Consider the following 14,383-nt stretch of genomic DNA (forward strand, 5'->3'; position numbering starts at 1 on the left):
AAGTCAAGAAACTCTGAAGTAAGCAAAAACATCTGATACAGTGACTAATTCTGACAATATGTGCAGTATTCTATCCAGGAGTTCACACCTCTCTGTTTTTAGGCAGTAGATGCAGTGAATAGAATACGGAACCTGAAGTTGGGAAGACCTGAGTGTAAATCCTGCTTCAGACACTTACTAGCTGTGTGACCCTGGGCAAATCATTTAACTTCACTCACTCTGTTTCCTCTTCTGTAAAATGGGGATAATAGTACCTCCCAAGGTGGTTGTGAGAGTGAAATTTGATAATATTTGTAAAGTTCTTTGTAAACCTTAAAGCTCTAAAGAGATACTAGCCATCATTATCATTATTATTTAGGCATGATAAAGGCTTTGTTATCTGTTCTTTGTGTCCTTTATTGATATTTAGGTTATGAAGTTAAACTTAGTGGTCTTTTCATTTACATTATGCTAGTCATTGTCTGTTTTTTTCAGTTCTGCTTATTTCTCTCTTCTCAGGTCATATGTGTCTTTCCATATTTCTCTGAATTCTTCCTATTTGTCATTTCCACTACATAATAATTTTCCATTACACTCATATGCCAGTTTTTGTAGGCATTCCTTAGTTGATGAGTGCCAAACTTTATTACCACAAAGAGTGCTGTTATGGATATTTTATTATATTTGACCTTTAAATATTTTCCCAGTAGTGAGATCACTTGATGGGTTAAAGGGTACATAGACAATTTAGTCATTCTTCTTGCATAATTCCAAATTGGTATCTAGAATGATTGGGCCACTTCACAATTCTACCAGTTATGACTCAGTGTGCTGATTTTTCCATTGCTCCTCCAGCATTACTCTTTTTTTGGGGTCATTTTTGCCAGTTGGCAGGGTGTGAGATGAAATCTCAGGGTTGTTTTACTTTGCATGTCTTTCTTTCTTAACTAATTTTTATTCTGAAATTATGAAACATTAAATAGAATGAGTGTTTGCATATATATAGTAGGATAGAAAAAAAAGAATCATAAATGATACTTCAGATCTCTGTTATATGCAGCATTTAAAACAAAAACAACATTTAATAAGCTCAGTCTGTAGTTTTCAAAGCCATCCTTTCTGGTCTTCCATCTGTTCTTTTCTCTCTATTAAAAAAAAAAGTTGCCTCAATGATCCTACTTTTTTCTTTGCATTTCATTCATTCAGTTAACAAGCATTTAATAAGGACTTGATATATGCCAGACACTGTGCATTTCTTTTTACTATTAGTGATTTGGAGCATGTTTTCATATGGTCATTTATAGTTCATTGTATATTTTGAACATTGTTCATACCCTTTAATCATTTATTTATTGGGAAATGGCTCTTGATGTTAAATGTTTGAGTCAGTTTCCTATATATTTTCAATATCAGACTTTTCTTGGTAATATTTATGCATATAGTTTTCTTGTTCTACCATTTTTCTTTAATAATTTTACTTCTGTGAAATATTTTTTGGTTTTATATAGTCAAAATGATCTCTTTTCTTTAATGATCTTTTCTTTGCATTGTTTACTTCAGAGTTCTCCTCATAGCCACAGTTTTCTTCTAATCTTTTTATGATGTGATCTTTTAGATTCTGTTCACATCTCCAGTTTGACCTTGTCATGAGTCATGTTTTAAGATTTTGGTCTAAATCTAATTTCTGCCAAGCTTTTTCCCAATTTTCCCTGCAGTTCTTGTCAAAAAGAGAATTGTTCCCCAGTAATTTGTATTCTTGGATTTATCAGACAGTGGGCTGCTGTTTTCAGTGGTTTCTTTTTCTTACTTACCGATTATCTAGTCTGTTTCACTGAAATTCATTCCAAGTCTCCTTACTCATCAGACTGAGAAAGTTATCTGTTGGGCCTCTTCAGCTTTCAGGGGACCTGAGATCTTACTAAGCCCAGGTGACCATCCTATTATGTTGGGCCTAGTAGAAAGAGCCTGAGTTCTTTATGTTAGTGAGCTCTGCCAGTCACTGGGTGTATGGGTTTGGTAAGTCAGTTTACCTCTTTGGTCCTGTCTTCTCATCTGAAATCAGGAATTTGGAGTAGATGATCTCCAAAGCCCCTACTAATTCTGACAGCTTTCTGTGATAGAGCATAGAGGCATTCAGGTAACCAAAGAAAAAGATGAAGTTGCACTTTATTTTTCTGTTTTCTGGTGTCACCTTTACTAAGCCTGTTGTCAAGGAATAGGTAGAATTGTAGGTAAAGTTTAAATTTTGGGTCTTTCATTCTCTTTTTAGGTCTCCCTCTCTCCCTGAATGCTAAGTGTCTTCATGCTCCCTCTTGAATGTCCACTGTCACACTTTGTCAGACCTGTCCTTCCCAGGTTGTGGGTCCTGCTCTTTTTCTTTCCCTAAAAGTTAAACTTTACTGTGTCTGTTTCTCAGCTGACAGAATTGGTAAGTCTTCTGGTCACCTAATTGTCATTAGGGTGTTAATGGTTTTATATGCTCTCTCTGTATGCTAGTATGACAAGAAGACTGTAATATAAACCTTTGAACCCAAAGTGTAAGGTGAGGTCCTCAGCTAAGAAGGGGGTTAGAGGGTGCTGTGAGATGATGGAGGAGAAAACAAAAAGTTTCAAACAGCTGTTTAATTGGGATTGAGAATTAATTAGGGAGGAGTGAAAGTACTGCCTTGATGCAGTGGGTACTAAGTTGAGATCAGATAACTTAAATTTGTAGTGTTCCCAGTCATCAAGGTCATGCAACTTCCTCCAAAGGTTTGAGTCTCTAATGATGAAATGTTAAGTACCTTGGGAGGCCAATGGGTCACCTAAGGAGCCAGCATAGTATAGCGGAAAGAGCACTCACTGGTCTGGAGTCAGAGGACCTGGTTCGAATCTCACTGTTACGAGCTGCATAACCTTGAACAGGTAATTTAACCTTCTTGGACCTTGGTTTCCTCATCTGTAAAATGAGAGAATGGAACTAAATGCTCCCTGAAGTCCCTTACAATTCTAATTCTGTGATCCTTTGGTTCTGTTTTCAGGTAGGGGGGCTTCTCTTTTACCTCTCATATCTAGAAAATCCCACTTATTTCACCTATGCCTAAAACCAACTCTGCTTATTATATTACAGTTTTAATCATTCTTCAGATATTCCTTATTAGTTCATGCAATGCTGGCAGTTTTAGGAGCTTATATAGTCTCAGTGACCAGAAGTGGGACAAGAAGGGAGCACGTAAACTGGCATCCCTGCCAGGCTTATTCTTCCTAACCTAGTCTTTAGCCTCTCCTTGATCTCTAGTCATAACACTCCTTAGATATTTCCTAGAGCATTACCCTTGCTCTGACTTTATTATTATTCCTTCCCAATCTCTGCCACTTTGTGAGCCAGGTCAACCCCAAACTCTCCTCTGCCCTAGAATCCCTTATCCCTTGTCTTGTTCATGCTTTGACAACAACCATCTACCTTCTCCATTCCTATACGTGTGCTGTTGAATAGAGCTGGAGGAATTCAAACAGTTGTGTTGTCTAAGATAACATATGGTCTAAGATAAATTTATATTATCTAATCTTAACTGGGCCTTTGCTTCAGCCAGACAAGCCTTTTGCTTATTCATAATTAATTCTCTATAGGGCAGCTAGGTGGCTCAGTGGATAGAGTGTCAGACGTGGATACTTCCCAGTTGTGTGATTCCTGCGCAAGTCAATTAACCTTGTTTGCCTCAGTTTCCTCATCTGTAAAATGAACTGGAAAAGGAAATTAAAATTAAAACAACTCTGAGGTTCCACCTTATGCCAGTCAGATTATCAAATATGCCCCAAAAGGGAAAATGAAAATTGTTTCAAAGGCTGTGGGAGGACAGATATACAACTGGTAGAACTATGAACTGATTTAGCCATGCACTTGGAACTTATGCCTCCTCAAATCAGTAAGCTCTGTTCAAATTTTGGACCCATTGCTAACTCCACTAAGCTTCTACCTTAAAGAGATGAAGGAAAGATTTCAGAATTCTTGTGCATGGAGGTGACACATTTGTGGATAATGGAAAGATTGAGGGTATGACCTCTTTGACTGTGGCTGAGGTGGGATTCAGGAACAGCTCATAGAAGGTGTGTGAGTTGAGGAGCTAAGTGGTTAGGATATTGGAGGGAGTATCAGTGTGTATTTTGAAGTTCCCTGGGATGAGGGCAGGAGTTGGAGGGGAGAGAAAAATTGTAAGCTAGGTATTGAACTCATTGAGGGAGAAAGAAGAATGACCTTCAGGGGTCTGTAACATGGTTACCATTGTACCATTGATCATTGTTCTTGCTCAGTTGTTTCAGTTGTGTCAGACTCTTCATGATCTTGTTTGAGGCTTTCTTGGTGAAGATACTGGAATAGTTTGCCATTTCCTTGCCTTCTAATTCATACTATACTGATTTTGTTTTTCAAAATCCTTTAAATTTTATGTAATCAAAATTGCCCATTGTATCTCCTGTTATTCTTCCTGGCCCTCAAGAGCTCTTCCTTACCCATAACTATAAAAGGTATTTCCTTCCATCATCCTCTCATTTGTTGATTATGTGACCTTTTACCCATTTAGACCTGTTTCCATTTCAAGATTACTGTGATATATGGTGTGAGATGTTGGATCAAACTTAAATTTTTGTTACTGTTTCTGTCTTCTTCTCCCTCTTCATTTCTTTGCCCAGGGGAGCAGGATTGGTTCTAGCTTCTAAAATAAAATAAAGATTTGTATAGCTGTAAAACAGAAAACAGAAATTTATATACTTGATTTAACTTGAGTCAGCCAAATTAGGAAATGGAGATGATATATGTAGGCTCCTATCTTCCAAATTGCTATCAAATTAGTTAAATTAAGAAAGTGTCCTAATTCCGTTACTGAGATTTGAAGAGGTAGAGGCCATGTAAAAATGGGCCTAAATCTTGAGTTATTTTCTTATATTTAAATCAGTTGTGCTTCTGTGGGAAGATGGGGGAATTAACTTTTATTCTGTTCATTCAGTAACAGACGTTTTTCAAAACCCTCCTGTATATGTAGAAGGAAGAGCCAGTTTACCAGGCTGCTTTCATATTGGACTCTGGCCTTTGGGAATCTATGTGGCCATTGTCTGTTTGATTTGTTAAGTCATAGTCTTTGAGTCCAGTCATGGACTTTGATCAGTCATCTATTTCCTTAAGGGTTCAGCATTTTTGTCATTTACCACTGTAGATGCATTCTGTGATGAGTGTCTAGAACAAGAGATGGGATCTATGAGCTTTTTTTTTTTTTTAAATTTTGATAACTGTATTTCAGTATACTTGGTTTCCATTGTAGTCTTACGTGTTTTATTTTTTGCATTTAAAAACATTATTCCAAAAAAGAGTCCTTAGGCTTTTCCAGGTTGCCGAAGGGGTCCATGACACAAAAGGTTATGAACTTTTATTCTAGAACAATGGTGTATATTGATCCAGTTTGTTTATATCACTTGGTGGTGGTAAGCCAAGGAAGATTTTTTTTGTATTTCCATACATTTTAAGAAGGTTAGGATTTTTTGTTTGCTTCCAAATAATTGAATAAAGTGAAAGAATTCTGTTTTTCGTGCTTATTTGGAAAATCAAATGTATAAAAAATATCAGGCTTGTCTTAATTGATATTTACTGAATTCGTCACCCTTTCTTTCACTGCCTTTCCAATTTAATGGAAAAGTAGCCCTAGCTAAATTCATCAGGCTGGTATTTTTCATCTGAAATTTTTTTTAATTCAGGACAGTTACTGGACAGGAAATTTTGTTTATTTTTCAGAAATCCTTTTGGTAGATTCTGGAAGAAGTGAATAACAGATGACACTAGTTCTATAGACTGAAACCTTTCCTTAATTTATAGTTTGGTCAAACAATGTAAGAATATCAAATTAGCTATATTCTCCTTGATTTATTACCCCTAAGTAAGTTGATACAGTTTGCTTGTAGTTACTATTGGCGTATTCATTAAGTCCCTGAAACAGGGGAGCCTTTTGGAATGTCCCATTCTCTTGGGCATTTAGCCCACATTCCTGAGCCTCTTACATGGTATGTTTGTTACCAGTATCCCCTTAGGAGTCACCTTCTAAAATAGGACTAAGTGGGTGATTACTCAACTGTATTGCTACATATTAAACTAGGGTTATGAATGAAAAATTTTTATGTAGGTGTTTAATAATAAGTACTCTCAGCGCCTAACTTGAAGAATTTCAATTTCCTCATGATGTAATTTGTAATTTGTTCCAAAATTGATACTTAGATACTTTTGCCTTCACAGTACAGACACTTCGTAGCCTTAAGAGACATCTATCCCTTAGTACAATAATTTTTAAATTATACTTTCTGAATTTTAAAAACTGGAAGCACAACTCTTTCATTGCAAGCTTAGATTTTGTGAAATTTTTCAAGTGGAATTTGCATGTAGTGAATGTGGTAATTTGACCTGAGGAAATTTTTGAAAATTAGATTAGATTCCTTTGTCCATGTTTGAAAATGTTTCTTTGCTACTGAGTAAGGGAATTTCATGATAGGAAATCTCCCCCCCAACCCCGTTGCTTTTCTTTCTTCATTTTCTCTTACAGGAAGGAAATTATTTAATTTAGCAGGATAAATGAACTGAGGAAGGTTCAAAAGAGAAGAACAAAAGAAATATCTGAAACCTGGGACTTGAGAAAACAGCACAGTAATTTGGGTGTTGTAGGACAATATCTAAGATAAACGAAAGAACCAGTAACATCCCAGGATGGCAATATACAATGGATGCCCATGGAATGAGTCTTTGCTATTAATACATTTGGTCTGGGTCTTTTAACCATATTGATACATTTTAATAGGATCTCAGTTAATTAGAATCTCAGTTGAAAATATAAAATAAATATATATATACACACACACAATGTCTTAAAAGTCTTTAGTGCAGTTTTAAGTTTCAGTAGTTTAAAACTGTACTAAGATGTTAGGAACACTGTGTATATATGTGTGTGTGTGTATACAGACATACACACGTTTGTATATATGTGCATATATGTATATGTTTATGCATGTGTGTATATACTTTGCTCAATATTTAGTTGACGCCAAAAGCCTTCTCTCTCTAGAGAATGTTAATAAAATGTTGATAAGTTTGCATTTAAATTGCCATCTTGGTGAGATTTTTATGTTTAAGGACAAATGGGGGAAATACCTCTAGCACGGTGGAGATTTGACTGCAACATACTAATAGCATAGCAGCTGTCAGGAGCTCTAATAGTTTCCAGGTAATGAAGAATATTGGATAGAGCCAACCCTTATAGGAAATGCAAGCAAAAGAACTTAGCTTGAGAGAGAGCATTAGGTATGGATCAGATGGTTGCTAAGCTGAAAGCATCAGGACTTCAGACTACTAAAAATTTTACTATGACTACAGAAATTAGAGAGCTAAACTAGGACCAGAAGAACTAGTTATCTCTGGTAAACTCCGTCATTGGGGGCTGAAAGAGAAAATGGGCTGTTGAGAGAGGATAATATGAAAGAGGATGTGATATAGTTACCAAAAGAAGTAGACTTCAGCTGTGTAGGAAGTGAAAAGCATGTCAGCAAGCTAAAGATCACCAAGATGTTTCACGAGGGGCCGGGGAATTTCCAGGCACAAACTCTTTTGTTTTCTCTTTTTTATTAAAATGGTGCTTGGCGGCCACAGAAGATTCCACTGTGCAGGTAGAAAAGGGCCCATTGGGACAATTGGTTATTTTAAATGTTTATTTCCGGGATACTGTTTCAAAAGATGAACTTTGTGTCTTGCTGATGAGCCATCTCAGAAATAATCTGTCAGGTAGTTCTCAGCATTTAAGAATACAAGGAAGTGCGTATTTTTAAACTGTCATTAGTCAACAAGTATTTATTAAGTGCCTAATAATCATGAAATTATTATAACATTTCAAATTTAAAATAGCCTACGGTAGAGGGAAAAGGTTAAATTTTTGGAATAATTTAAAGAATGTAGCATAGAGAGAAAATGGTAATTTAAAAAAATAAGGCTTTCATATTTACAAGTATTACTAAAAGGAAAAAGTGGGATTTTAGATTCTGCTTTTAAAGCATTTTTGAAATTTTGTTGCATCCTGAAAGCATATTTCCTGTGTTCCTTTAGCCTTGCCATGTCAATAATGATTATGTAAGTTAGCAAAAACAGTTTCTTCTACTTAATGTTAAAAATGTTTTCAGACAGTTGCACTGTAATTCTGATGAATTTATTTCATGAACATTTATTAAATACTAATATGCACAATATGAGAGGCAGTATGGTGTAGTAAACAGGATAGGCCTCTGAATCTTCTGACCCATTTTAGCTGTGTGACCATGAACAAATCACTTCTTAGTGTCCCAGGAAAATTTTTAAATTAATTTTCTTTCTCAACCAGCAAAAATCTTCCTCTCCCTCCTATTTCCTCCTCCATAGTGAAGAAAGAAAGAAAAACAAAGTCCCCATTACAAATAAGTTGTAAAACGTAACAAACACCTGCGTTGGCCAAGTTTAAAAAAAAAAAACCAGAGCCCCATTCTATGCTTTGAGACCTTCACCTCAATCAGGAGGTATTTAGTGTATTTCATCATGATTCTTCTAGAAACATGGTTGGTCATTACACTGATTACAGTTCCTAAGTTTTTCAAAGTTGTTTGTCTTTGTCATATTGTTGTCGAATAAATTATTCTATTGGTTCCACTCACTTCACCCTGCATCAGTTTATACACATCTTCCCAGGTTTTTCTGGAACCTTCCCCTTCATCATTTCTTACAGCATAATAGTATTCCATCACATTTATATACCATAACCCATTTCCCAGTTGGTGGGCACCCCCTCAGTTTCCATTTCTTTACCACCACAAAAAGCTGCTGTAAATTATTTTTTGTATATCCTTAGCGTTTGTTTTGCTTAAGGCTGACCCCTCCTTAAGCATGGAATAGTTTACTTGTCATATCTATGGAGAAGGGAAAAATTTATGACCAAACAAGAGATAGTGAACATTATGAGGTATAAATGGATCATTTTAATTATATTAAATTAAAAGGTTTTGCACAAACAGAACCAATGCAACCAAGATCAGAAGGAAAGCAGAAAGCTGGAAAGCAATTTTTACAGCAAGTGTCTCTGATAAAGGCCTCATTTCTCGAATACATAGAGAACTCAGTCAAATTTATAAGAATACAAGTCACTCCCCAATTGACAAATGGTCAAAGGATAAGAAAAGGCAGATTTCAGACAAAGTATCTATAGTCATATAAAAAAATGCTCTAAATCACTATTGATTAGAGAAATGCAAATTAAAACAACTCTTGGGTTCCACTTCACACATGTCAGATTGGACAGAAAAGGAAAATGATAAATGTTAGAGGGGATGTGGGAAAACTGGGACACTAATGCACTGTCGGTGGACTGTTCATGATGCTGTTGATGTGAACTGATCCAGGCATTCTGGAGAGCAAATGCCCAAAGGGCTATAAAACTCTGCATACCCTTTGATCCAGCAATACCATTACTAGGTCTGTATCCTGAAGAGATTAAAAAGGGGGGGAGGGGCTTAGCTTGTGGTCTATAATTGTAATGGAATACTATTGTGCTATAAGAAATGATGAGCAGGATGATTTCAGAAAAACCTTGGCTTACATGAACTGATGTAGAGTGAGCAGAACCAAGAGAACATTGTACATAGTAACAGCAATATTGTGCAAAGATCACCTGTGAATGACTTTGCTATTCTCAGCAATACTATGATCCAAGACAATACCAAAGAACTCTCAATAAAAAATGCTATCCACATCCAGAAAAGAACTGATAAGAGTTTAAATGCAGATCAAAGCGTACTGCTTTTCACTTTTTTTGTGGGTTTTTCTTTTTTTTGTTTGTTTGTGTCTTCTTTCACAACATGACTAATATGGAAATATGTTTTGCATGATTGTACATGTATAATATATACTCTTTTGAGGGGGAGAGGGAGAGAATTTGGAACTCAGAATTTTTTTAAATGAATGTTAAAAATGTCTTTGTATGTAATTGGAAAAAAAATAATATTTTAAAAAAAAAAGACTAATCCCTCCTTTAGTCTACTCTTACTTATTTCCCAATCTCCCTTCTCCTCATACCCTCCTGTGTTTTCCTATTTAGTGAAATGTGGTTTTGTACCCAATTCTGCGTGTACATTCTTCCCTTCTTTGACCAGTTCAGAAGATAATGACATTCAAGTGACACCTTCTTCCCCTATCCTTTCCTCCTTGTTTGTATAGACTTCTACTTGCATACACAAATTAGGATAATTTTCCCTAATCTTCCTCTCCTTTTCCTTGCTTAATATATTCCTCTTGCCCTCCCTTTCTAGTCTTCTTTTGACATCATTAAGACATGATAGGGTTCAGAGGGGATGCATGTATCATCTTTCTACATTAGAATGTAAACAATTTATCTTTGTTTAGTTCCATATGATTTTTTGCTCATGTTTACCTTTTTATTCTTCTCTTGATTTCTGTGTTTGCAATTCATAGTTCCTATGTAACTTTGGTTTTTCCTCAAGAATGCTTGAAAATCCTCTATTTCATTAAAAGTCCATTTTTCCCCCTGAATATAGGATCATAATTAGTTTTGTTGGGTACGTTATTCATAACTATAAGCATGTGTGTGTATGTGTGTGTGTTTATCTATCTATTTATCGATATACTTTGCCTTCTGGAATATTATATTCCAAGCTCTCTGCTACTTAGTAGTGGTGGCTGCTAAATCATTTGAGATCCTGACTGTGGTTCCTCAGGATTTGATTTCTTCCTTTCTGACTATTTGTAAAATTTTTTCTTTGATCTGAAGGCCCTGGATTTTGGCTATAATGTTCTTGAAAGTTTTCATTTGGGGATTTCTTTCAAGAGGTGATTGATTGGTAGATTCTTTCTCTATTGACTTTTCACTCTTGTTTTAAGAGATCTGGGCATGTTTTTGAAAATAATTTCCTAAAATATGTCTAGGATCACTTTCTGATCATGGCTTTCAAGTACTCCAGTAATTTTTAAATTCTCTCTCCTTGAACTGTTTACCAGGTCTGTTTTTGCTATATAAGATACCTTACATTTTCATTTTCTTCTCCCCCTCCTCAAGTTTTTAGTGTTCCCAAAATGGTCTCATCCAGGCCAAAGTCTGATTTTCTTTCTCCCTCCTACCCCCCACCCGTTACCCCGATCTGGTCTAAGATTTTCAAGTTCCTGACCTGGGTTTGAGTCTGAGCAAACATACTCGTTGTTTTGCCCCATTTGGAGGTCCAGTAGATTGCTGCTTCAGGGTGACAGAACTGTAGATTTTCCTTTGGTTTTGGATTCCTGTCCTGGCTATTCCTTTTGAGTTTTCCAATTGAACTGGAAGTTGGAACTGAGACTGCTCCTGGGATCAGAACCACACACCTGCTGCTGCTTGCTTCTGAACTTGCTTTTTGTTTAATACACAGTCTAGCACCTACAGCTACTTCTCACCCTGGAATGATGCCAGTAGAAGGGTCCCTCCTCAGTCTCCCTTGGATGTGTGACCTGGAACTGGTCTATGAGCAACAGAGCTGCCAGTTGACACCTATTCCTTTTCCATTTACAAATTTAGGTTCCTTTGTGCTAGATCTCAGTGCTAGATTTCTTCTTGACCTGGTGCTCCTTGTGCTATCATATTCCTACATGTGCTCCTGGTTAGCCCCTATCCCTAGTATCCTCACTCATCTCTATCTGTGTCCCTATGCCAAACTGGGCTGGAAAAATGACTCACAGTTATTCTTTTCTTATATTTCCTAATCAGGACTGCATCTGGTGCATATTCTAGATTATAGTTTGGATCAGTAAAGAGAAATAAATGTTTTTGTATTTTCTTATAAAAATATGAGCAAATGAAATTTAGTCTCAATTTCAAAGGTCTTATATTCTAATTAATACTCTTCATAAAACGATAATTGTTAGTAAGTCTTTTCAAATCAAAATGAGCTTAGATTGGAAGTACAATTTAGATCACTATTCTTCCTGATGTGGATCTAAACATTTGTTTCTGATAATACCTATAATATATTGGATTATGTATTTCTCAAAAAGAAAGGTCATTTTGAAGGGATTCCAAAATATGTCTTACACAGATATGCAATGTCTCCATCAGAACTCTTAAAAAGGAAAAATTCCAGAGCCACACTGTATTTTCAGAATTCCCAAGCTAGCTGTATTCATGACAGCATCTCTGTGAAAGGTCAAGAGCCAATGAATTTAGCACTTCCTGGACAGCTTTTTAGCAGCTTGAGACCAACTGAATGGGTGATATTTATACCATAGACTTTTCAAAATGGGTAGATTATAGAGGAATTTGGATATCTGCACTTCGCTCATTGTGTTTAAATGTTCCTAACGTGCTTTATGTTGGTAGAATAATGAGTAACTAAGACGATAATAGAAACCAATCTAGTAGTACAGTTTATGTTGAAAATTTATGTGTTCATGGTAACTTGAGAAGGAAGAGAGCCCAAATAACGAGGGGGATTAGGAAAGGCTTCCTGTAAGTGATGGTACATGAGCTTATCCTTGAAGGAAGCTAGAGGGTCTAAGAGGCAGAGGTGCTGAAGAGAGTACATTCTAGATGTGGGGGGCAGCCTGTGAAAGGCACGGAGGTGAGAAATGTGCTGACTTTGGGGAACATTAAATAGGCTAGTTTTGTTGAAATGTGGGGCATATGAAGAGGAATAATGTGCAGTAAACTTGGAAAGGAATGTTGGAGCCAGAGTATGAAGGACTTTAAATGCCAGACTGGAGGGTTTTTAATTATATCCTAGAGACAGTAGGGAACCACTGAGGTTCCTTGAGCAGAAGAGTGGCATAGTCAGATTTTTTTCTGTAAGGAGCTATGACATGAAAGTCCTGGGAGGACAGAGTACAATCTTCAGGAGGGCACGGTCAGCATTGTTAGATGCTGCAGAAAGGTCTGGAGAGATGAGGTTTGAGAACAGCAGGTCACTGGATATCAGGCCTGGCCCATAAAGCAAGGAAACTATTTTCTGAACTTAAATGTGCTGGCATTAGTTCTTTCAGGCCACAAATGTTAAAAGTGCAGTGGAGAAAGAATTTTTTTTTTTAATGCATATACTAGCCTGGGAAAGTTAATAGGCTTCCCAGAATAATTCTTTTAGGTTTACCTTACTTGCCTGTAGAATCTGGCCTACCTGTCTGTCATTCGTTCTCAAGACATCTTTTTGAGGTTGATAGGCCTTTTGCATTCATTTAACACATAATGAGCTTTTACTTATTGTTTAACTCCTAACAAATTAAATGATTTGGGGGAAGCAAAAGGAAGACATAGAAAGAGTTCACACTCTAATTAAATAGAACCAAGATGCCTAGAGAACAAATACAGGCAGAATATTAAGAACTGCATTGAAAATGTCCTAGAGATTAATAGGGGTACACAGCAAGAGGAACAGAAGTACTTTTTTAATGGTATTTTATGTTTTCCAATTACATGTAAAGACAATTTTTGACATTCATTTTTTTATAAGATTTTCAGTTCCAAATTTTTCTCCCTCCTCTTTCTCCTCTCCCCTTTCCTCTCCCAGAGACATTAAGCAATTTGATATAGGTTATACATGTGCAATCATGTAAAATATATTTTTATATTGGTCATTTTGTGAAAGAAGAAGCAGAACAAAAGGGAAAAAAAATACAAAAAAAAATGAAAATAATATGCTTTGATCTGCATTCAGACTCCATCAATTCTTTCCCTGAATGTGGATAGCATGAGTCTTTTGACATTGTCTTGGATCATTGTATTGCTGCAAGTTAGAGCTAAATCAGTCATAGTTGATCACTGCACAACGTTGCTGTTACTGTGTACGATGTTCTCCTGGTTCTGAGGAGCCTAAGCATTGACTAGATTTAATCATAGAATCTCTGGTTTGGAAGGAACCTCAGAGACCATCTCCCCTGCCTGGCACCTGCATAAGACTCTTTTCTGCAACTTTAAACATGTGGTCATCAGTCACATCACCACTGCTTTCAGTAATGGATGAAACACTTTAAATATTATAAGCATGCTTCAGAATCTTAAGAATAACAGAGTTGGATAAAGCTGATAGGAAATCTCGGTTTTTCAGGGGTTTTATTGCTCAGCTCTATGAATAATTATAAATGGAAAATTAGACATGCTTTCTGGTAGAGCAGCCCAAGTAGACAGTATAATTTGATTTTCAGTGGAGGCTGATCATTCTTCAGCAAAGAAATTCAGTCCTTTTGTAGAATAAGGACCTGATATGGGTTATCTCAGGGTCATCGAATTAGATTTTTAGAGTTGAACAGGACTTTAGAGAGAGGTCATCATGTTTCTAGATACTTAGAAAGGGAATTTACTATAACAATAACAAGGAAAAGACTCTTTAAGGGGGGTAAATTAAGAAATGG

General features: G+C 36.3%; 1 protein-coding gene across 3 annotated transcripts in view; it reads left to right on the top strand.

The window, feature by feature from the left end:
- The window catches only part of SLC38A9 (solute carrier family 38 member 9), a 94,095-nt gene that overhangs the window by 9,396 nt on the left and 70,316 nt on the right, over positions 1 to 14,383 (top strand). The gene's annotated exons all lie outside the window — the stretch shown is intronic.

Source organism: Vombatus ursinus, unplaced genomic scaffold (genome assembly GCF_900497805.2).
Source record: "Vombatus ursinus unplaced genomic scaffold, bare-nosed wombat genome assembly UNPS02014772.1, whole genome shotgun sequence".
Lineage (NCBI taxonomy): Eukaryota > Metazoa > Chordata > Mammalia > Diprotodontia > Vombatidae > Vombatus > Vombatus ursinus.